This window comes from Manis pentadactyla, chromosome 7 (assembly GCF_030020395.1).
Source record: "Manis pentadactyla isolate mManPen7 chromosome 7, mManPen7.hap1, whole genome shotgun sequence".
In the NCBI taxonomy this organism is placed as follows: domain Eukaryota; kingdom Metazoa; phylum Chordata; class Mammalia; order Pholidota; family Manidae; genus Manis; species Manis pentadactyla.
The window spans coordinates 92,452,501-92,477,105 of record NC_080025.1 but is presented as its reverse complement, the minus strand read 5'-3'; the positions used below and the strand labels follow the sequence as shown (position 1 = coordinate 92,477,105).

The 24,605-nt window shown below is 34.7% G+C and overlaps 1 protein-coding gene and 1 pseudogene across 1 annotated transcript in view; one reads left to right on the top strand and one right to left on the bottom strand.

The window, feature by feature from the left end:
* Positions 1 to 24,605, bottom strand: part of HDAC9 (histone deacetylase 9) — a 930,736-nt gene that overhangs the window by 785,700 nt on the left and 120,431 nt on the right. The window lies entirely within an intron of this gene.
* LOC118908517 (U6atac minor spliceosomal RNA) lies at positions 22,982 to 23,091 on the top strand (annotated as a pseudogene).

Genomic DNA, 24,605 nt, shown 5'->3' with positions numbered 1-24,605 from the left:
AAAGTTCAATAAGGTCCTTGTCAAGAATTAATATGTACTTAAGTGTTAACTTCCTTTTTAAAAGAACTGCAATTAAAAGAGCCATTTATAAAGAAATTCGTAATCTTGTTTCTCAGTTCAGAGTTCAACTTTCAAGTAAAATCTCCTCCAGTACTTGAAACCAAGAATTATAACCCATAGCAGGCAGAACATTTAAAGAAATCTTAAAAAGAATGGGTCCAATTTAATTCGACTTTCAAAGTGTTTTTTATACTTCAGAAACTAAGTAGTTCTCTACAGCTTATAAAACTTGTACCTTTCATTGCAATTTTTAGAAGGGGAAAATGTGATTTCTCATTATTAATGATAAATTAATTCATTTCTTTCAGAAACTACAGTTAACAAAAGAGGATATTCTTTTTCATCAATGAAGAGTATTTGAATCTTCCTGATCAAATATTTTGCTTCCATGGTTTTTAACATTTTTACTACAACAAGCTCTAACTATATTTAAACATGGAAGGCCACCACCCTGTTTAGTGAAGAATTTCACTTCCTCAGGAAGCAGAGAAGCCCTATGATTAGACATGATACCCCCCAGAAAGAATTAAGTTGGATTCCTCCAAGGGAGACTGACTTCCCTATCTTTATGGCATAAGAACACTCCTGTTCTTAGTTTAGTCCTCATTGCTCCTGCCAAAAGTTGTGCATCCCCCAGATTCTCTTAGGAAGCATCATGTTACAAGTCAGAGCATTCTGCACCAACACTCACCAGATGCCTAATTTTGAGAAGTTTAGTGTACGCATATGTAAAATGGGAATAACATCACCTGCTTTATAAGGACGTGTGAAGACGAAATGGGATGCTGAGGCTAATATGCATAATACAACATAGGAGCTCAAAAATGCTACTTCCTTTCCAACTTGTCTGTAGCCAGGATGATTCATAGTCAGTGAGCCAAGAAAGAAAAGAATTCTGAAATATTACAGTCATTATAATTGTATAATTATAGTTATACAGTTTCCAAAGTATGTGTTTTCTTGGACAACTTGAAAAATAAAGTGCTTAAATAAAAAAGTCACATCAAATAAAGGTGAATGATGTTAACCAACCAGATCACATTTTAATTTCCTTTTTTTTTACAATACATTTGGAAGGGAACAAGAACAAGAGCACACCACTAAAAGCTTCTTGAGCAAGCAAGAAGTGACGGATCCAGGGTGTGGAATCAGACCAACTCACTCCGGGGTTACCGAGCTGCTTCCAGTGTGCATCTTCGTATCTGGATTATGACAGAGGTGCTGCACCACTTCTCCTAGGTTAAAGTCATCCAAATGCTAAAATCATGACTTCTATTTGCTCCAGACACTTCAAGTGATAGTCCACTGTCAGATTAATCTCTTCTACCTGATAATCAAGATTCTCAGTATTCTGATCACATTCTCCCTATTCATAATGAATCTCAAACACAGAATCGCTACTTCAGTGTAGGTCAATTTACTCACAGCAAAACACGGCATGAATATCAGTTGTTGTGCATGTGTTCATACTATCCCAGATTCAGGACACTCCTCCCTTACTCATGTAGAAGCCAATGCATTCTTCAAGTCCAGTTTGAGACCTATCCTCCCTCAATGAAATCATGAATGTACATGTATTTATTATATATTTGGAGCTGGTTCTACAGCTATCACACCTATCAGTTTCACTTTTATGTTCATACTATTTATTATACATATATTAATTATTAATTATTATGTATTTATTATACATTTAGAGCTGGTTCTACAGCTATCACACCTAACTAAAAGTTTCACTTTTATGTTCATACTATTAGTCTATGGCTTGCTTTCTCTGGCATGGTCCTCCGTTCAGAATAGAGAGGTATGGCTAAAATTATTCTTTGAATCTTTTACAAAAGTCTTGCATAAATACAATAACAGCAAAATTCTTCACTGGTGCAAAAAGTAAGTATTTTTCCATTCTCCCCTCCCCTGTCACATGCATTCTTGGTCAGAATTATGGCATAGATTAAATATTCACCTATAAATTGTTGAACTATTCCTTTAGGTCGCAAAAAGATACTGTTTGCACAAACAGTATATATTTCCACAGTTACTCTTGTTGCTTCATACATGTATCACACACTTGTGTGTGCCATGCACTATGGATATATTACATAATATAATTTTTCAAATAATGGGGCAAAATTTTACTCCTTTTTTACAGGTGAAAAAATGGAGACTGAATAAGCCAAGGTCACAAGTAAATAACAAATCCGACAGGCAGATAAGGACCTTCAGATTCTAAGGTTTCTCTGCTGTACTCTGCTCCTGGCTCACCAGACAGTGTGTGCTCATATTCTACACAGCCTAGTATCTCAGCCTCTTAATGACATTTAAAGTTTAAAATCAGTTTTCAAAATAAGAAAATGATAATTTTTTTGAGATCTGGGAAACTGTTCAATGGGTTCATTTTTTCTGTACATCACAGATACCACCAAAATGCTGGGCAGGAAAACTTTTCAAGTAATAATGGTCATAGGAACACAGAGAGCGGTTTTTTTTTCTTTTTTGTTTCTTTTTTTTTCAGACTAGACAACTCTCAGTTATGCTTTTAGCCCTGGACAAATGTTCTTCAACACTCACAAAATTTTGACAGATGGCTGGCAAGAAAAGTAAAAAAAAAGCATCTTCTCACTTTTAACCCATTATTCTAGCAAATGTTCAAACAATAAAATATAAGCTAGGGAAACTTTAATTTAGTAACCACTGAACCAATTAATGAGTATTTTGAAAGTGCTTTGGTTATCCAACCATCTTCCAGTATTTCCACATACACTGCAAAACACTCCCATTGTGTAGCCCTAATGGAACAGTCCAATGAAATAAATATTTTTAAAAATAACACTTTTTCTAAAGGGAACTATTTACAACTTTAAAAGTAATTATAAGCAAGATATACTTTTAAAAATCAAGAAGAAAAATATATAGATTAAAGAGTAAGGCTTTTAAAATAATTCCCCTGCCTTATTACTATAATCTAAAAATAAAACTTTAAACTACAATTAGAAATTATGTTCCCTATCAGGCCGTTTTTATTTTGTAAATATAGTACCTACAAATGATAAACATATAAAAGCCAGGCACATTTTTATTACGTCAGTGGTAGGATAAATTTGGTACAAATTTCTGGAAAATATTTTGTTAATATGTGTATAAAGCCTTGAAATGTCTATATGCCTTGAACCAGCGGTAACATTTCTAGGAATTTATTTTAGGTAAATGGTAAAAGATGTGCCCAAGGACTTATAGGAAAAATAAAATAAAATAAACAATTTATAGTAGTCAAATATTCAAAACAACCTAAATTATAAAGCAACATTAATTGGTAAAAATAAATTATGGCATGACCACACAATGAATGCTAAGTAAACATATAAAAATCCTATTTTAGAACACTATTTCATAACATGAAAATTGTTTATGATCTGCTGGTATGTAAGAAAGGGTTAAAAATAGTATATACCTTAATTTTGTTTTTTGTTTTTTTTAATATTCAAGGTCACATCTGCATTGGGGAAGGAAAATAACTAAAACCGTGGAAGATCCACGATGTGTGGATGGTGACCCTAAGGTAATTTTTATACACGTAGATATATGTTGTGACTAGCTTTCAAGGTGATCCAAAGACCCCCCATCTTCTGGCATTTACTCCCACACTGTATCAGGGTTGGAGGATGGGATCAATGGAACATAGCAGAAGGGAGACTATATCCCTTCTGAGGATGGTTCAGAAAAGATATTGTAGCTTTTATCTCATTCTCTTGGACCAAGAGAAGCAAGCAGCCCTGTGAAGAGGCCTACATAGCAAGAAAGGACACATTCTGCCAAGAGCAGTGAGGCTGAGGCCCCCAACCAACAGCCATGTGAGTGAACCAACCCACAACTGGCTCCTCCAGCCCTGCACAAGACTCCAGATGACCACCCCCGCAGCCAACAGCTTGATGGCAGCTTCACGAGACACTGAGCCAGAAGAACTCAGCTAAGTCACTCTCTGATCAATATTTATTTTAAGTTAGTAAATTTTAGGATAATTTGTTACATGGCAGTAGTAACTAATAAACTATGCCTCTCTGTATATTCCAAATTTCTATGGATACCATTTACCGCTTCTAAAATTAGAGAGAGCACAAAATGCCATTTTAAAACACTAGACATTGCCAGTGTAGTCCTGATTCAGATTTTTAAAATTAACTCCAGTGTCAAATTTTCAAGCTAAATGTTTTCAAAGAACTATCTCACTCACAGGTAACTAGTGCTAGCCCAGCTGCAGAGAAGTCCTACATCAACTATAAACTAAGTTTACCAGTTAAATTAGAAAGCTTTAAAAGTACCTGAAAAAGCCCTTTATAATTAAAGAATAAAAATAAACTAAATATTCAATGTGAATATGCAAATAATTTTTTAGAAGAGAACTCTAGAAAGAAATTCTAAAGACTAAACAATTATTTATTTTTTAAATGACACTAATGTGTTAGTTCTTTTAAACACTGAGGGAATAGAAAAATATGGAGATACTTTAAAAAATTTATTTTAGGAAATTAAAGTAACCCTCATCTTTCTGCTAGCTGATACGGCAAGTCTATGTGTTAGAAAAAGGTCTCTTTCTCAAGAGACTTTACTGCCTTTATCTGTAAAACCATCACAACTATACAAATTATAATAGGTGACAATGCGCAAGTTGGACAATCACAAATGGTAGGCCTTGTAACCTTTACACTTAAACTTGAAAAAGAGCTGACCAAACAGAAAACTACAAGTATTGTTTATGAACACAAAGGCAAAGATGTTAGATCAAATATACACCAAACCCAGCAGCATATTAAAATAATAACATAACATGTCCAGTTGAGTTCATTTCAGGAATCCCAGGATGATTTAATATTGGGAAATCTGCTAACAAATTTATGACATCAATAGGTCAAAAACAATTAAAACAAAGCCAACCCCTCAAAAGGAAAAAGAAAAAAACATGTCATCATCTCGATACATGTCCATAGGTTAGTAAACCAGGATAGTTAATAATATAATAAAGATTCTCTATCTTCAACTTACACTGAGCACCCTATTAAACATTTCAGAGAGTCATTTTTAATTAAGCCAAATGTATGTATGCCCATCACTAACATTAGGAGGAAAGTGTGACATTTTTACCTATACAATAAAAAAGAACTAAGTTTTATAAACATTGTTATGGCAGATTATATGTATGCATAATATCACTGCTTATCTTTAACAAAAGAGATTTAACTAAGCATGAAAAATAATGATATTTTGGTAAACTTGTCAATGTGCCAACAGCTGGAAAGTTTTCAGGAAAAAGCTCCCATCACATTAACCAATCACACAATCATTCAGTAGATCTCCTTTCTTTCATATCTGTCTCTCACACAGGCACACACACACATTTGTACATCTCGTGCCTACACATCTAAAAATAAAATTAAAGTTATCTAATGAAAAAATAAAGGGGGAAATAGGCTTTCTGAAGAGGGGCAGGACAAGAGAAGCCATAGTGAAGAAATGACATAACTCTAGAAAGCCATCTTACATATTAATCTGATAGAACAAGATGAGTGACTTCTCCATTTTCAAGGAACAAGAAGTGTTTCAGAAATTGTCTAAATATGTATTTGTATGATTGACAATAACAGCTTGGAATAGGCCGATGGAGCCCAAGGGTATATAACATACATTCTCAGCCCAGTACTTGTCTTCTCTTCGGGAAGAGAAAGGCACCAAAGTTTCCCAGAGGATGAAGAGTACAGAAAGTTTCCCTCACCTACCTTGCTTTCTCTGGAGTCACTAACCTCCAAAAGTCACAGTATTCTGGGACCACACTATAAGTCACATAAGAGCAACGCCCCCTTTTGGTGCCAAGTGCCCAAAGCTCTTTGAGGACAAGGACATAGTCGCTTCTTCAGAGGCCCAATATTTCTTTATTAAAACATTTCAATAAAGCAGCCTAATTACTAAGCTACTAAACCTCCTTATAGTGAAAAAGGAACAATTCACCCACATTAGCATAAAGATGCATCAACTGGGCAGAGATCACTATTCAAATACTATTTCATTGCCATGGCACCTACTAGAGGACCTCATGCATTAGCTGAAAACTGATATATGCTGACTAAATGGGCCTGTTGGGCCACTCCAAGTTACATCTCTCCAAAGAAAGAAAGAACTGACGCTCTCTAAGCCATTTATAATGTCTTTCAGCGAATGAAGTTAAATGCTTTCTTCATGGAGGCCAAGCAGGTATCAGATTTCACATTTGAATCTGTATCTTAATTGAGTAACACTGTGTGAGATATGAAAAAAAGAGCTTAATTGCTTACACAGAACAGAATAGAATAGAAATAATTGATTCCTTAGAAAGTAGTATTTTTTGGTCCAATTCCAGGAAACAACAAATAACATCAGCCAGTCATAAAGAGCATAAGCTCATTATGAAACCATAGAATTTAAATACAAAGTTTTATATTATTTTATATTATCTTCCAAGAAGTAGAATACTAGGATTCCATATGTACAAAATTATGAGTATAATCTCCCCAAATAATAAAACCTTTTCCATGACCCATCAGTTTCAGGTGGATAGAACCACAGCAAAGATATCTTTATAAATAATGCTTCATTGCCTTCTTCCTGTCCCATAATGTATAGATATGACAGCTGCATTCATTACTGAATTTCTTTATCTTATGACTTAGTTTGTTAGAAAAAGGCATAAAAAATTAGCTTTGGTAAATTTTGTAAACATTAGCTTTCTCTGCTGTTTCATATCTCACAAGTGATTACTAGTTTTTCAAAGAACTACATTATCAGTGTAATTCTTAACTACGTATACTGGAAAAACACTGAAATGAGATTTTCCCCATTGATATGGCTTTCAGTTTGAAAGCACTTTAGTTATAACATCTAATCAAGTGGAGTGAAAAAGATTACACCCTTTCACATATTAATGTGAGCTTAAAATAAATTCTAAGAAGCATCACTTGTTATACAAGGATGGACAGAGGCATGTGTTTATCTCTGAAAAAACAGCTCTGGCTAAGTCAAATGCCACTTTTCATAGCTTAATGGGTGGAATTAAAGAACATGAGTCAGACAGACCATTAAAACAACAGTAGCTTCAAATTCTGACTCTGACACTTTCTGTATGATGCTGAATAATTAAACTCCAAAGCTACTGCTTCCTTATCTGTAAAACAAGATAAAAATATACACCATGTAATGTTTATTTGTCATGAGGCTCAGATGCTGTAATGTAGAAAGTGATTAGCTGAGTTCCTAGTACTATAGTAAGAGAATATAAACCTGTAGCCATTATTACAATGAAGTATATGTTCTAAAAACACTAATTCTATAAATGAAAAACCCTCTCCTCTTTAAACTGGGTAAGACACAAAGACTGCTGGTCTTACAGTGCTGGAAGACTTGGGACTATGGAAAGATTATAATACAAGAGCTACTTCAGAGGTACTTAGCTATTATTTGCTGCCTCATAGATGTCTCAAGAAATAAAGCAGAGAATACTTCACCACATATAATGAGAGAGAAGGCTTCAAAACGTCTTTCTAAGAAGTGGTGCCATCAGTGAAAAATAGAGCTGTTAACTTCACATCTCTTAAAAGCAGGTTGTATTCAGGCTTTAGGTCTTAAGAGTGTGAATAACCCAAACATTTTAGCTTTACTGTTTTATATGAATGAAGTGAGAACTGGATGAAATTAGAATTCAGTTGATATCAGTGACTAAGTTTACAGTCGTCTTTCATCAACAAAAATCAGTCACAGTTACATCAGCTAATAGAGAAAAATTCCCTCTCAAAGACATGGTCTTAAAATTAACATCCCCAGAAATACCACATTAATGGTCTGTGGACAAACTATACTCAGTAACTACTATCAGAATTTATAGTAATTAGATCTGCATAGAAGTTACAACTAGTCAAACAATCTTTCTATAGGTAAGGCAACATAATTATAAAATATGGAAAATCATTGTCCCTCATATAGTTTAAGAAGGTCCCCACTAAGTTTTAAGAAGGAAAATGGAGGGGCAGGTCATGAATACTCCGCATGATTATTCAAATGCCAAACCTAAAAATGAACCACTGGCATACGTGCTCTTTCCTGTGAATAGATATTTCTATAACTTGTTAAAAGTATTCTTTGTCTTATCCTAGAGAGGAAAATTATTAAAATAAATTAACATTTTACTAGGTTTCTAATTGGAAGTGGCTGTTCCCAACAAATATGTTTATCAAACAGTGTGACTGGCAAAATGTATTACTGTAGCTGTAGTTATCCAAATTACATGCTGTCTAAAGCAAAAAGGGCAAAAGCCATCTGGCTCATATAACTTGCATTTTCTAGACAGCTTGCAGCTGGTTCTGATTAAGCAGCATCTCAGAACTCCAAGAGCTCTATTTTTATCTCTGGAAGTGTATTTTTAGGGCTCACACAACCAAGGCACAAGGCATTTTCATTAATAAATGAACATCTACCTTCGATTAGGAAAGACTTTATGTAAAAATGTGGTTCGGTCTTCAGATGTACAAGATGGACTGCAAATTGAATGTGACAGCCTGAAACCTAATTTTGAGGACATGTTCCTCTCTGGATGTTTCAGTGTTCCAGGGGAGGAACACAGAAAAGTCCTTCTGTCTTATGGAAGTAATCAGAAGAAGACAGCTAAACAAGAAACGTCTTATCTTGTCCATCCTAGGAGGCTGGCACAATTATTATCTCATTGTACAGATGTGGAAACACAAGTTTAGAGAGGCTAAATAACATGCTCAATGTAAAAACAGTAGTGACCGATGCAACCAAGATTCACACCTGTATCTTTTGGCTCCACAGCCTGCATTGTTAACCACAAGATTATGCTGTCTCACCACTGACAGGGTTAATTATGAATTTTAACAATTCATTTTATAATAATAAAATGTAATCATACTGTATACAGAAGTCATCATGAATTTTAATGGAATAAACACATTAGAACACTCTAGAACTGAATCTCATGATAAAAAAGATGATGAATAATAACTACGAATACTCTTCTCTTGTAACTTAAATCTCCATACATTGCACTATCACTCGTCATCCTATCACCATCATACTAATCATCAAACTGGGATGTAGTCAGATGTGGGTGCCAGACAGAAACATGCAAAAAACATTTAGATTACTAAAAAGGCACAGGCATTCTAATTTCTAAATGCCTCTGCCCAAAGAATCTCAGTCAATGAATCACTGATGTCAGTGACCAACTTGATCATTTTGATAATAGTGAACGGTTGCCAAGTTCCTTTGCACCAGCTGGACCAAAGAACAATCTCCCCAGAGAATCCTTGGACCTTAACCTTTACCTCAGGCCACTTTCTCATTTGCTCACCCCATAGCAGTGGTCTTTTGTCCCAAATGCCTACCCTCACCCTTCCATCCATAACCCCTTGCACCCTTCCAGGTCTCCTCCTCACCCCTCCTTCTCAGCTAAGCGCCTCCTCCTCTCTTTTCTTACTTTCACATCAGACTCATACTACACTCTGTACACACCATAAAGATGGTCACGATGACCATACTTTACATTAACAAATCTATGCTTTTTATTACTTTAAATATTGTATATTTGTATATTTCCACCTAGACGGCAGTATCTACCCTTCTAGGGGCTGAGTCCTCCCTGCCCGTTTTTCACCCTCGGAGTTTAGCACAATAACCAGCATTCAGAAATGCTTGCTGGACACACAATTGCAAAAGTCATTCCTTCCAGGCAGATTTAAAACACCCAGTATCCCTGGTTCTCTCCAGACTGGAGCTTCCTGTCTGTTCATCATCAGTGAAGCAGACACTAGTGGACATCCATGTATCTTTATTATAGCCATAGAACAGCCATAGCCAAGTCAAATTGCCACAGCATCCTATGACTGTATCAGAAGGAAACCACAAAGATATCAGCCCTTTCACAGAAGTTCATTATTCTCACGTGCAAGGGCAAAGACATGCCACTTCAGATGTCCTTGACAGTGGACTTTCCTCAATACCCCACAGTGCTGTCAGGCTCAAAACAAACATCAGAAATTCATTTGTTTGGTGCTACATGTGTATTCAAGAGACAGCATCAGGGCTGGAAAGCTCTAATTTTTTTAAAGCACTTAGATTAATAATATTGGGACTGTGAGTTAGTGGGCTTCTCTGATGAGTGGATGTTTCCACAAGCACAAAGGAGCTGAAGTATAACCCAGCAAGTGCTTTGGGTAACTGCCTGAAAATGTAGACAAATGCTGTTGCATAGATATCACTGATGGGATTCCCAAACCACTAATCCAAGAGTGACATTTTCTCTTTTTATTATTAGACATTCTCCTTCCATAGCTGTAATTACATGCTTTTGTGTTTCCAGGGGACTTGTATGCATTTTAAGTAATTACGGTCATATTTGCCATCATGACTCTGAAGGAAAGGCCGCCCTGTACAAAAATGTTAGGGAGTATTTCATTCTCATCCTTGACGTCATTGCCACACTCTCTTTACAAATAAATACCTTCTGATGGTAAAAACAGATAATAATGAACGGTTGCCAAGTTCTTCTCCTCCTGACTGTCATGGAGGATTAAGTGTTAAAATGATGAACTTGGCTATAAATAAAAGGGATTATTTCGTTATGAATAAATAAAAATTGTCAATTTATAACATGAGAAACTACTTCATGCCCAAATTTAGAAGGGGAAAGAAGACATTTTCAATTTGATTTACTACCTTGAGCAAAAATGCTACTCACGTTAACTTAGTTTTGGTTCCACATAATACAGCAACTCCCTAAAAACAAAATAATACTTCCCTGGCTCTGGAAGTATATGTGTCACAAAAGTTCGAAGAAAGATAAGGAAGTGACTGGTTTAAAATAGGCCTAGTAAGTGACTCAATTACATTATATTGAACTCAAAACATCCTTTAGTTAGAAAAGTAAAATGTGGGTTATACTTAAAAAAAAAAAGATTTAAAATCATGGTACAAGCCAATTTAACTTACATCATCTGAAATAAGAAATGGTGTTAGCTGGAACTTATGTTCTTTATTTGATAAGTGACAAATGCCCAAGGCTGTCAGTTCTAGTAAACAGTTTACTAAATTTGAACTCTTTGAAAAGTAGCAATCTTGTTACGCTAGACTATAAGTTCCTTGAGGGTCAGATTTTGTCTTATTTGAGGTTATAGCCCTGAACATAGAATATCTGGATTATATGAAGTACTTAATACATATTTGATGAATACAACTAAGTTTGAAAGAATTTCAACTATGTGCTTCACTTTCCTTATTATATCAGATAGAAAGTTTACAGTATATATTATTTGTAGTTGCTCTTAGTAGTCAAAAAGAGTACTAACATCAGTGTCAAAAAAATTACATACTTTTCCCTTTAAAAAGATGTTGCTCCTTTTTCTCAAGCTCCAGACACTCTGATTTCAAGCAAGAGAAATTCAATCTGATGCCTCTGAGTGCTGTACAGTCAACAACAATCAGATCTGCATGTCAGTGCTTTAATTCCACAATTCAGCCCAGAAAACAACAGTAGCCCTAGAGTCAGCTTACTTAATAGAAGATCCCATTTCACACAAATGTAATTAACAGAGAGCAAAATGCATCTTATGTAAAAGTCAGAAGTGCTTAGCAAGACATGGCTATGGAAAGAATAGTGCTTTCAAAGTCAAAGACTTGGGTTTGGGCCAAAATTTATCCCTTACTAGCAATTTGACCATAGGCTAGTCACTCCCTAAGATAAGCATTCTCCTACACTAAATGAGGACCATGAAATACCTGCCTCATAAAGTTATTATAGGAAGTAATGTGTGAAAAAATATGAAAAACTCCCAGCACAGTGTCTCCTACATAAGTGAGTGATCAATGAAGTTTTGTTAAATCAGAATGTAAGAGGTCACAACAGAAAAGTCACTAGCTCCTTCCATTAAAATATCCATACCAGAATGGTATATTGATGATAACAAACCAAAAGGACTAAAAGAGCTTGGAAATAATGACATAATAAATAAAGAAAATAAGATTAAAGGAAAGGGAAAGCTGCTAAATAAAGCACATTGAAAGTTACTTTTGTTTATTCAATGGGTTAGGATTTCATTTATGGACAATTAAGTTGTATATGATAAAAACCAAATGCAGAAAAATGAACATCTGATAAGGTAGGGGCCTTTTTCTGACTCCACATCATTTCAAGACTCTAAGGATTTTTATACCATATAAATTATATGGTTTATTCCAGCCTCAATGTTTTTCATTTCCTCATGTTAGTTTAATTTTATTATTCAACTTTCTTTCCTTTCTCATTGACAGCTAGACAAAAATTTTCTTTCTATACTTTATGCTATCAATGATAACTTTGTTACAATTTAGAATGGACATGCTAGGACACGTTAGATACAAATGAATAAGCCCACCACACAAGTTAAAAATGATTTAAAATTAGAGGAGGTATTTTTGTTCTGTTTGCTGCAGGCGATGTTAGGATAGAAGAGGGAGCTGGATTTTGAGAAAGAAAATGTGAAAGGTTGTGATCTGGGTAGCTAATAAGAAAAATTTGAAGCTGTCTCTCAAATCAAGGATTTAGTGACTTTATTACATCGTGTTTATCATGCCTGCTCTTCTCTTCCAAACATTTTTTTATCTCCCCACTCTTAAATTAGGTACTGAATGGGTTGATCTGAAATCATTCACATCAGTTCTTTTATTTAAAGGGAATCATCTGACTGTACTATTAAGCAAATCACTTGGTACATGCTTTATCGAGATCTGAATGAAAATTTCCTTTTAGAAATCAGAGGTTCAAGTAGCTATGTTTCTCCTAAGGAATATGAAAGCAATTAGCTTTTTTAAAACATAAATATAAGGATTTAGCATGCATAAACAATTATAATAAGTGTATGGCTATGTATGTAGTATGAGTTACAACACTGTATAATAAATAAAATGTTTTCTTGTAGTAAAGGCTTCCTATTTATTTCTATTTTTCTGATAGTCTTTTCTTCTCTATACTTTTTCTCATTATTAAGTTGAATATGTCCTTATAAAGTGTTTCAAATCATTTTTTGAGGCTGTGCATAAATTAAATAAACACTTGAACTAAATTTATTATTAAGTGTCTGCCCCTCTTCTCCTTACACCTGAACTCACTCTGAGATCATAGAACTTGGCCCACTAAAACAATCTCAGTGTGCCCCCAAAAGAAAAAGTTTTAAAGACATCCATTTATTTAAGTCAGTGGCCTTGTGTATATACCTATTAGTTTTTTATGAATTATATAGGAAACCAGCTCCTCATTATCTTTTCATTTCCTATAGCCTTGAGAATAATCAAGTAATTCAAAGACTACAATGCAAGGAGTCTCTCTGGGAATATTTATCCCCCCACATTCCCACCTTTCTTTTCTCTTCTAGAATGGGATCCTGGTCAAGAGAAGTGTCCTTGTATATAAGAATTACACAAAAGAAAAAGTCCAGAGACAGTCATCCATTGGGATTTGCTTATTTATATCATCAAGATCCTGCTTATTCCTGACCTAATTTATAAATACAAAAATATTTTAAAACAGAGAATAGCTTAGAAAACTGAAATTATGAAATTAATTTTATTGTGCACTCAAAGAGTTGGCCTTAAATAACTGATGTAAGCAGAATTCCAGAAATGATTACTATCTGATGCATGACTACATTTTATTTTCCAAAACTCCTTAACACCTTTTTATCCCCTCATTGTTGCCAATTAACAGTTGCAATGGTAGAATAGTTACCATGTCAAAGTGATCAGTCTGAAATTTCCATGGCTATAGAGCACAGTTGGTTTCCACAGTTTCAATCAGGTTTTATAAGAATATGTTTTCCTGGCACAAGAATATCTAACTGGCCTACTGTTGGTTTCAAAAATTAACTATCAGTAAACATCAATGACACTTCTACATTTGTGTCTTACGTATACACTATACCCTATCAAATCCCAGGAGTATTATCAATGAATGTTTGAGCTCCCCCAGTAAAAAGATGGAATCTCCAATTTTCCCTATGAGTGTTAAATCCAAATAGATTTTTTTAAAGAAATAAATCAAATACAAAATGTACCTGGAGACTGTCACAAATAATATTCATAGCATGTATATGTTTAACTTGAAATTTTTCTATTATTTTATACTAAAGAAAATCACAGAACTTGTTTGAGAAATAAAATAGATGACACAGCCAATAATCCTGAGATTATAAAATTTTTAAAAATCAAATGGTCTCAAGATATTTTGTAGACATAACAAAATAACATGCATAATTAAAAAAGAACTAGAAAATATAAACACGAAAATATACATTGTCCTCTGTGCTCCCACAGTCCTGTGTTCACCTCCCTTTTATGGTTCTTATCACACTATAATATGTTTTCCTGTCAAGAATTTGATTACCAGAGGCAGGAAAACTGTATAATTTTAGTTTCTATATCTACACTTTTTCTGGCACATAGTAGAAGCTCAGTGATTTTAGCAAGAAGGGCTGAGACGATTAGATGTTAAAACATTTTATAAAGTAATGATTTAAATAATGTGGTTTTGATACCTAATTCAGAATAGATCAATGAATAATAGAAAGTTCAGTAAAATATCTAATTGTATGTAAGAATGTAATAATATGAAAAAAAAAAGGAAATTGAAAAAAAATGGAGGTGGGGAGAGGCTCTTTAATAATGATACTGTAATAAGTGCCTGGCAACCTGGGGGTAAAATTTGGGGTCAAAATGTATACCTTACAATATAATTACAGTATGAATCTCTCCTCTTTTTTTCTCTATATACGTGTGTGTGTGTGTGTGTGTGTGTATCAGTTTATATAGGTATATAATATATATGATTTGGCCCATAAAAATTAGCATAAAATACAATTGTGTATTTTTGACAGAATATCTTTCTAAACCTTGAGTCAATAAAAGAAACAAAAAGATGTAAATTTTGTGTAATAGTTCAACCTTGAATACTAAGAAAAGTAATAGTCATAGTAAAAGAAAACAACATTTTACATAAATATGTTTAGCACCATAAGAGATAAATGGTTGTTTTCCATATTACAAGGGGACAAATAATCTGACAGAAAAAAGCACAAAACCCAGAAGAAAATAACTCAATAACCTGGTGGACATGCATAAGAAGAAATCAAATTAAGTACATATATATAAAAAAGAACATTCAAGCATTTTATTTATCAAAATAATGCAAATTAAAACAACACTGAAGTACCATATTACATTTAAGGAATAAAATACAAAAACTCTAAGAAATGTTGATGGTTAGTGATCCAACACTGCTCAGGTTCTCAGAAAAGTAAAACTGATAAACCCATACACTATTGTTGGCAATTTACATTAGAAAGCCAATTGACGAAGTACTTCAAAAGTCATTTTTTTAAATCACATCCTTTGAGTCATAAGACTACAGTTTTTAAAAAATCTATAACCTAATAACACCAAGCTAGAGTTTAAACTGAAGAAATAACCTCCCCCGACCACAGAAAAAGAAAACACATATTCAAATAGATTTTTGTGGTGATGTCATTTATAATATCAAAACATTACAAATCTAAATCTCATCAGAGGAATGATTAAGGAAACTACTGATTATCAAACAACTGCTCTAGAAAATTGCTCATTAGCATATAAAACATAAAAAGGGCAATATAAATTAAAACTGGATATAATACATGAAAAGGGCAATACAAATTAAAACTGGATATGATCAGAAAGGAAGCAGACCAATTGCAAAAGTGGTATGCTGAGGCACAGTTCCTTTCTCATTGTAATACTGTTTACTCTATAGCTAAAAATTGGGAGAAAAAATTGCTCTGTAAATTATTAGTAGATGTTCAGTATTGGGGACACACAGAAAGATCACACATGAGGCCACAGCTAAAAAAAAAAATATATATATATATATATATTAATTCCTTTGAAAGAAATTACAATTTCTAAAATGTAGTACTTGCCCTGGCATTTAAATTGAGAAAAGGCTAAGAATATTGGGAAAATTACTGCAGTAAATAAATGAAAGAAAAAATAAAAATGCTTACAGAGAGTATTTTCTTCATGGAGATCAAGAACTAAAGCTGGTTTTAAGAGAAAAAATAGCAAGTTAATTGGTTCTTGGAAAGAAGCTGGAAATTAGAAATAGAAATATTATAAAAAAAAAATTCCCTGTGACTAATTATTTTTCATTGGTCTTCACCAATCATCCCTCTTCACTCCTGTGTACTGAAAGCAGCCCACTGGTATCTAACTATAAAAAGCAAGAAGGTTACAATCAGCTTTTGTATATGTACCTTCACCATTTAGACACAAACTTTAGTATTAGCATAAAAAAAGAACACTGGAGAAGAGGTTTGGAGAAAGGGCAGGCTCCCTCTTACATCTGTACAACATGATCTGCAAAATATAATGCTCCTTCCACCTTCACTGAATTAAATATAACCAAAATGAGAAAATTTGTTATGCCACAATCATGGGTATTCACACAACTCTACCCGGATCAGTCAGTGTGTGGAGGTACATCTGGTGCACTAGGAAGTGGTGTGTGGGAGGAAAGAAAATTAAAAGTTGTCAAACATATTTCTTTAGGCATTCAACATAATCTGTTATTCTAATTATTTTCCTGGTATTTATGTAGCCAAGTTAATTATTATACAAACTAAAGTAAAACTTTTAGAATCCCCCCAAAATTGTGCCTTCCCTGTCCCTTACATGATGAAATTGGCAAACCCACAGAACACATCCTACACACAAACATGTACACATTATATTATGAAATTTTATAATCTACCTGGGCTATTAAATCCCTGGATATTAGACTACCCTGTACACCTCCAAAATACCCAACTATCTTATAGTTGCTGAGATCCATCACCTGTTGAGGTCTGTAACTGGGGTACAACTTCCTCACAAGTTCCCTTCTAATTTGAGCAACAGTGAACACAGGACAATTTTAGTGCCAAAACCAACACCAATCATGAAGACAATATACACAGTTTGGCAGTAGGAAATCATCACATAATTTCACACAGACAACCAAAGAGCCCAGGTTATTTATTAATACTAAATTACATAAAATTAAAGTTCACAATATTTTGATGCACAGTTCACTTTTAAAAATACAAAACAGGAACACCCAGAAAAGACCTTTCTACTCCCATTTTCCTAAATAGTAGGGTACTAAGAAAAACACTTGAAAATACAGATGAACTTTGATCCATTTGCCCAGTAACCCAATTAGGAATGTGAGGACTGTTGCCAACTAAGATGTATACAGGACATATGATGTTCTGAAATGCTTTGTGTGTATTAAGTCCTTTAGTCATCCCAAGAACTTTTGAGGTATTCACCATTCATTAATATGCCCATTGTGCATATAAGCAAACGGGAACAGATTTTCAGCCCAGGTGCATAGGTCTCCACTATTACACCTCATGGCCCCAGTGCTGTCTGCTGTGCACCATGCGTACCTTTGTGCTGTTTCCTGTGTGTGCCATCTCATGGTTCCCACTCTGATTCTTGGCATGCTCACTAAACTACAACATAATGATCATTCAAGAGATGTCAGCTAAACCACATCTTCAGAAGCAATTAATTAATCTCAAAAAGGATGATTTTGATTCTAAGAATGGTACTGGAACATCATAAATCTTAACATCTTAAAACAAAATCTTAAATCTACTCATCTCAAATTCAGTATCTTTTTATCTAAATGGTTTTGAACCTCCTGAAAGCAATTAGAAGCCTAGTTAAGCAGGACAGTCAGAGAGAAGGCAGAAGTAATTAGAACATTCAAATTTTAAGTTACTTTCAGTTTATCTCTGAATTAAAAATACACATAGTCTGTACATAGATGCAACATGTTCCACAAGGCAGGAAATCCTAAGGAAAATGATCCCTTAATAGGAAGGAAACTGTTAAAGTTCTCTGGGTTGTCATAGGTAGTTATCCTAATCATTAAAAAATACCTGGAAAAAAAATGTAGTGAAACATAGTAGAAACCTACCTATAAAAAACTAAAAAGCAACTGAAAATTCCAAGAAAGTTCTGTGACCTGAAATTTTATTTAATTCAGGACCAGGAGAAAATAAGAGCAAAACAATCAAGGTCGTTTGAATCTGCCTATAGATAGCTGGGAATGTAGTTATTAAAATATAAGTGGCTGCTAGCACACCTTAAGCAAAGATGGTAAAAAGAGAGGTGAAAGTCTCCCCCAGCTTTCTCTTAAAAATACCAGGACAGCCTGGTGATGAGTGAAAAAGTTCTTCATTTTCCATTAGAATGAAATATTCTGAGCACAAGTTCAAGGTGCTGACTCTCATTACCAGCTGCTTAAGTTGCATTTATTTTCCTTCGTTGTAAGTAATTATTTGCTTAGGCAAGGCTGACTTCTCTGTCCTTGCTTTTTCAATTCTTTTCAAGAGAATAATGGGAAAATAACTCATCTTGCAAATATAAATGGCATTGTGTCAGAATTCTGGTAGGAAACAGGAATGATAAAGCAAGAAAAAAGAAGGAAAGATGAAGACTGACCAGAGGGTGAGCTTCCAAGGGGCCAGGGAGGGCTGCGCTAATGGCCCCAGTCCTGGAAAGCACCCTGGCCTGAGGCCCTTGGCTGCTGGGGTCTCTGAGAGGCACCGTTCCAAGTCTTTCCTGAGGGTGGCTCTGCATGGGGGTTAAAGGGGACCTGCAGTTCCCTGCTTCTCCATCTGTGACTGGTGGCTACGTTCAATAGAGAGCTGTGGGAGGCAGAGAAAGCCAGCTTTAGTCTTGGGTCTGCTACACATGCTAAGGTCCAATATTATTTGTAAAACGGTTGGGGGGGGCGCGGGGGAGAGGGCGAGGGGGGGTGGCTTAGAACAAGAAGAGCATAGAGTAGTACATAACACTATGGAATCCCTAAATGTAAAAGAACTTTTTGACTGCTTTTCCAAATTAGCATGAAGAATGGAGAGTTAAATTTTAAAAGCAAGCATTAAGGAAAAGTACCTCAAGATACAAATCTGAGAACGGGCCTGGGGGTGAATTTTTAAACATTCCCAAAGCTTCTATAGACCAACTCTGACATGAAGTGGTCTTACTTTCAGCTTCCTTTGACAAGTGAGGTACTAGGCCTGGCACCTTTCATGTATAAAATGAGAGGTGGAACCAAACCATCTCTAGGGCATCTACAGGCACCAACATGCTATGATTTATCAGCTCTGGCAGCACCTTTAAAGTGAAAAATGAAAACCCACTTCAGTCCCATTACAAGAGAGAAGTCAGTCCAGAGCCAGAACCATCTCTAAGTAAAAAGAAAAAGCTGTTGATCTGCAGTAGCTTTAGAAACTGCTGAAAAGAGAAAAAATTTTAAGAAATTAAAACAAGACAATGACTTCTGAAATGGCCAGATACAAGAAGAACAAGCTGGGCTGAAGGAAAAGTAGTCTCTCCTTGTATTATTTTAAAAGTAGATATGTCCTTGAAAACGTTATTAAAAATATTGAATCCTCAGTTGCCCAATGGTGTTAGTTCACTACCAATAAAATCCCAAATTAGCTTACAGATGAATAATGGCTTTTAGTGTTTATCCAGAATCCAATGTGATCCTATAGATGGGATGGGCCAAACTCCTCAAAAAATGCCAAGAAACATTTGAGCCAGACCAAAAAGTGTTGAAACATTCCACTGCCACAGAACCTACCAGTCAACATGAAACTTTTCACTGGAAGATACAGCCTCTGAGTACAGTTTTCCAAGGATCCAGCCAAACTCAGAGATTATTTAAAAAGCTCTCACACCCAAAATAATTCCCAACAGGGGTTTGTATAAGAGGAGAATTCTGCATGGAAATTTATCATTCACAACCAATGGATTCAATTGCTGATCCCATTACACCAGAGGATTTTAAATTCTCCCTGGAAATTCTTTACAAATTACAGGTAAACTGCAGTCTGAGAAGAACTAGAACTTCTGTGTATTTTTAAACAAGTCAATTGTTTCAATGAGATAAGGACATTATTTCCACAAGACAGATAATTGTTTTCTTGTTCAATTGCATTACATTTGTGTATTCGGGTATAAAATGTTACAAATGGAAAATTACTGAGAAGCAAAGCAATCATTAGTGTGACTTATAAATGGAGCAAAGATGTCAGAGAAGTTTTACTAATGCTTTTTAATGTTTCTGAATATGTAGTTCTATTTTTCTAAATCTTTTATATATTTTATTGCATAGCAATTAGTACAGGCAGACCCTTGTGCCTATACACAATACAAGTAAAACTCACATGTCAGCTAACCAACCCGAGTGGCTAAGTATCTTGGATACAAACAGACACAAAAATAAAATGAATTCAAGGACGCAATACTTGCCTTCACAAGAAATACAGAAATGTGGGATCTGTGCGAAGTAAAAACAAATAATTTTAAAGTATTGCTATTAGAAATAGTATTTCTAGATTTTACTTTGTATATAGATGAACTGTATCAGAAACGTACTGATAACTTTTGTGACATTATTTCCTGAGAGAATTCTTAACTATTAATTGATCTCAATTAGGGGACCTCAAAGCAAGTAAAAGACATTAAAGGACAGAAAAAAACATCAGCAGTTTGTTAGTTTAAGGCAGATTATTTCCCGATGGAAGCTGCACATTGTAGATGATCACTGAGCAAATATGGCCAGAGTGCGTCCTTTCATACCAGAAAGTAAGAAGGCAGACAGTTAGAATAATAAACAATATCTAACACACAACTCATATCCTTAGGGCACAGTAAGTTCCACTTTAAAAAGAAATTGTTGGTTTTTAATGCTGGTATTTTAATGCCTTTGGGTTAAAGTTTATGGCATCTGTTCCCCAACTGTTCAATAGTTTCTGTGTCAAATATATTATATCAACATATACATCATGCATTTTTAAATAGAGGTCATATTTTTTCCAAACTATTTTTAGAAATTCAGTGTATTTCAAATTGTTCTGTCAGAAAGAAATTGTTAAAGAGTATAGAGTACAATTTAAACATCACACATTGACCAATACCCCAAACTGATATTGGATATGGCTTAGAGGAATGTGCTATGCAGAAAAGAAAAGTATTCTTCCAAAGTAAAAATGGGTACTCTGAGATTGTATGATGTTAATACAGATCTAGAAACACATGAGGAGGTATAATATAATTCTGAATGAAGTATGGTAAACACAAGGATCATTTTAACCACTGATTCCTCTCTTATTTTTAAATTACAGAATTTTTTTTTATAGTGTTGGAGTTTAAAGAAAAATGCTGCTTGTATGTTTTTTTGTTTTCTGGGTTTTTTTTAACAGCTATTTAATTTAAAGCTATATAAAGTAGAGTTATTCCTCTGTAAAGGATTCTTTAAAAATCACACACTTAATATTTAAGAAATTGTTTTTGGCCCAAAGCTGCTGTAGACAAGGTTATATAAAACCTTCAATTAAAAAAAATATTACAATATTTTGATTAATAGTAAATTAATAAAAACTTCAGAAAAAACAGGTAATGAAGATTTGCTGTAACATTAATTTTCTGAATTTACCAAAGACCATGTGTGCAGCTTAGAGCAATTTTTTGACATAAAGATATTTTCCCCAGTATTTCTCAACTGTAGGGAATCCTAAATATTCTTAAGCCAACTTTCATATTTTTGGTAAATGAAATGAAAATTCTAGAAATTAAAATGTGAAACCTGATTCCATACATTTACTTAAAAGCCCAGTCAATCGCAATCCCTGTTTTTAGTTTTCATTAAAAGTGACAAATAAAGGTAAAAATATCTGTAATACCAAGAATGCTAAGCCCACAACTTGAGTGGGGCTGAGGAGCAGGCATGGCTGGAGTGTGGAGCCAAGCCACTGGTCACTGAGGGACCTGGAAATCTGTAAGGATCTGTAAAGAATAGGCAAAATTTTGTTTATCCATTAATTAAGATCCTATAGAACAAAGAGTTTTCATAACTCATTTGGCAACAAATCTAAGCTCACCCAGCAACAAAAACTGGCCTATACAGACCTGAGACTACTGTCTCTTCCTATTGTATTGTCTTTATCTCATTTAATATCTATGAACCTCACTGCAGAAATATATGTATTTTTTAATTATGAAGAGCTGTCCTAGATCCCATTAAAGGTGACATGTCATGCAAGAGGGTACAGGGACATACTACCTTTTGAAAATCAGATAAATATTCAATTCCAAACACTCCTGATCCCTAGGGTTTTGAAAAAGAGTCTATGGACCTTAGATTTTGAGGATCTACAGAGTCAGTCAGCTATACAAAGGGGTCTGTTGTCCAAAAAAGGTTTCAGAGTCCATGGGAGATCCATTTAGAACTATTCTGTTAATTGGAGAATAGTTAACTTTTCACTGTCACCCACATTCTATTATTGACCTCTTTTGTGATCAGCGGCAAAGTTTATTTTAATTAAACAATATTAGTTGAAAAATAAATACATGAAGTCTTAAACCAACCTTTTTTCTCCCCTTATAATGGTGAGAATACCAGAAAAAAAAAAATAAAACAACATTCTTTTTGCCTCCTATAGACTTAATAGATAGTTTCCTGGAATTGTCTATTCGAATAGAAAATTAATTTCCACGCACAGCTGGAAACACCACATTGGCAAGTGAGGAAAATATCAAACACAAGTAGATTAAATGAAAAGTGGAGGAACTATTAAGACTCAACAAAATAGAACTCACTCAGTAAGACAGTCATATGAGGACAGCTTTTTGCCTGTTTATTTAATGTATGAATACATCTGTTAAAGTGAGTAGCAATAATCAAGGAGGCTTTGGATCCAGAGAAACAATTAGGGGATCCAGAGAAACGTTTCCGGTGTAATTTGGATCCAGAGAAACGTTTCCAGTGTAAACGTAAGGAGAAAAGGCTAGTGCTCCACTTGCCAAAGATGAGAGGTCTTTGTGCCTACATAGCACACATATGGTTAAGATTTGTAACATCTACCAGGTCTTTTTTCTTTTCTCTTTTTTTTTAAATCTTTTTTATCACAGAAAAGTTTTGGAGATGGACATTGGTGATGGTCGCACCATCATGTAAATGCACTTAATGCCACTAAAGTGTACACTCACAATAGGTTAAAATGGGTAAATTTCATGGTTTATATATATACCACAACAACAACAAAAAAACAATTCTGATAACATTTAAAAAATTCTTATAAATCAATAACAAAAGAGAACAGTCTAAAAGAAAAATGGGCAAAGGACACAAACAGAAATTCAAAACAGGGAAAGAAAACTCAGTCAATATGTGGGAAAATGTTCAAAATAATTAATAGTCAAAAACACAAGTAAAAATGACCATAAACTATCATGTTTAATCTTTCAAATTAGCAAAAATTTTTAAATTAAGAATTTTTTAAAAAGAGAAGCACTTTACCCACTGACACAATCAGGGTCTATTTATACATATTCCATGGGCTTGGACTCCCTCTTTGTACTGACAGCCTTCAAGAGAAAGCAGGCTCCTGGGGCCACCCAGGGACCATTGCAGGATGCTGCAACTGTCTCAGCAATGACTTGTGTGGCTGGTACTCAACTAATAACCAAACTAAACAGAATAATACACTTTGCACTAACACTTTAAAAAAAAAAGAAGAAAAGACAGAAAACAGAACACTGCCTTCAGGAACAGCCACACAGAAAGGTGAACCAAAGCAGCAACAGTGTGGGAATGACAAGACACCACATGGGATCCAGATAGTCAGCCCCCCACCCAGTCCTGCTGCCCTGATTCTCAGGTGGTCAGAGAAAAATCAGCTCTTGGTGCAGAAGTGACACTTTATAAATAGCAACAAGGAGAAAGTTCAATAAAAATCAATGTGTTATGAAAGTAAGATAGAAAAAAACATTCAACACGAACTTTATTGGAGGACTTCCTAATGAGTGAAAGGTTGAGTTCAAGATATTAGGATAATTTCTAGATCAAGCATCAGAAAGTTTCAAAGTGGTATGTTGTATAACATAACATGGAGCTACGGCTCTACCATCTTTACAAACAACCCCAAATACCTCGTACCTCACTGGCATATCCCACAAGCAAAGTGCGGGATCAATTTAAACCTCTAAATATTCGTTCCCCATACAGGAGGAAGTAAGTGGCTGGCAAAAATACCTAGCATAAAGCAGGGAACTCAATACTTGTCGAACTGAACTGAAACAAGTGATAGAAGCTAATAAACACTATTATTCCTTAATAATAAAGATAAGTCATCAATCGAGGACATTTATCAGATGATTGTTCCAACCAGCCACCTGACATAACCTATGGAAAAGACTGGCCCTATTGAAAGGGAGAGCTATGAAGGCTCTTCTCCCCATGGTATCACCTGTACCAACCACCCCCAGCATGGTGCTCAAAGGCTCAGTGAAAATTCACTTCCTCAGAATCAGCATCTTTGACCCAATTCCTGGTGCAAAAATATAGGGATTTTGAAGCACTGAAGGTGGGGAGGGTATAAAAGATATAC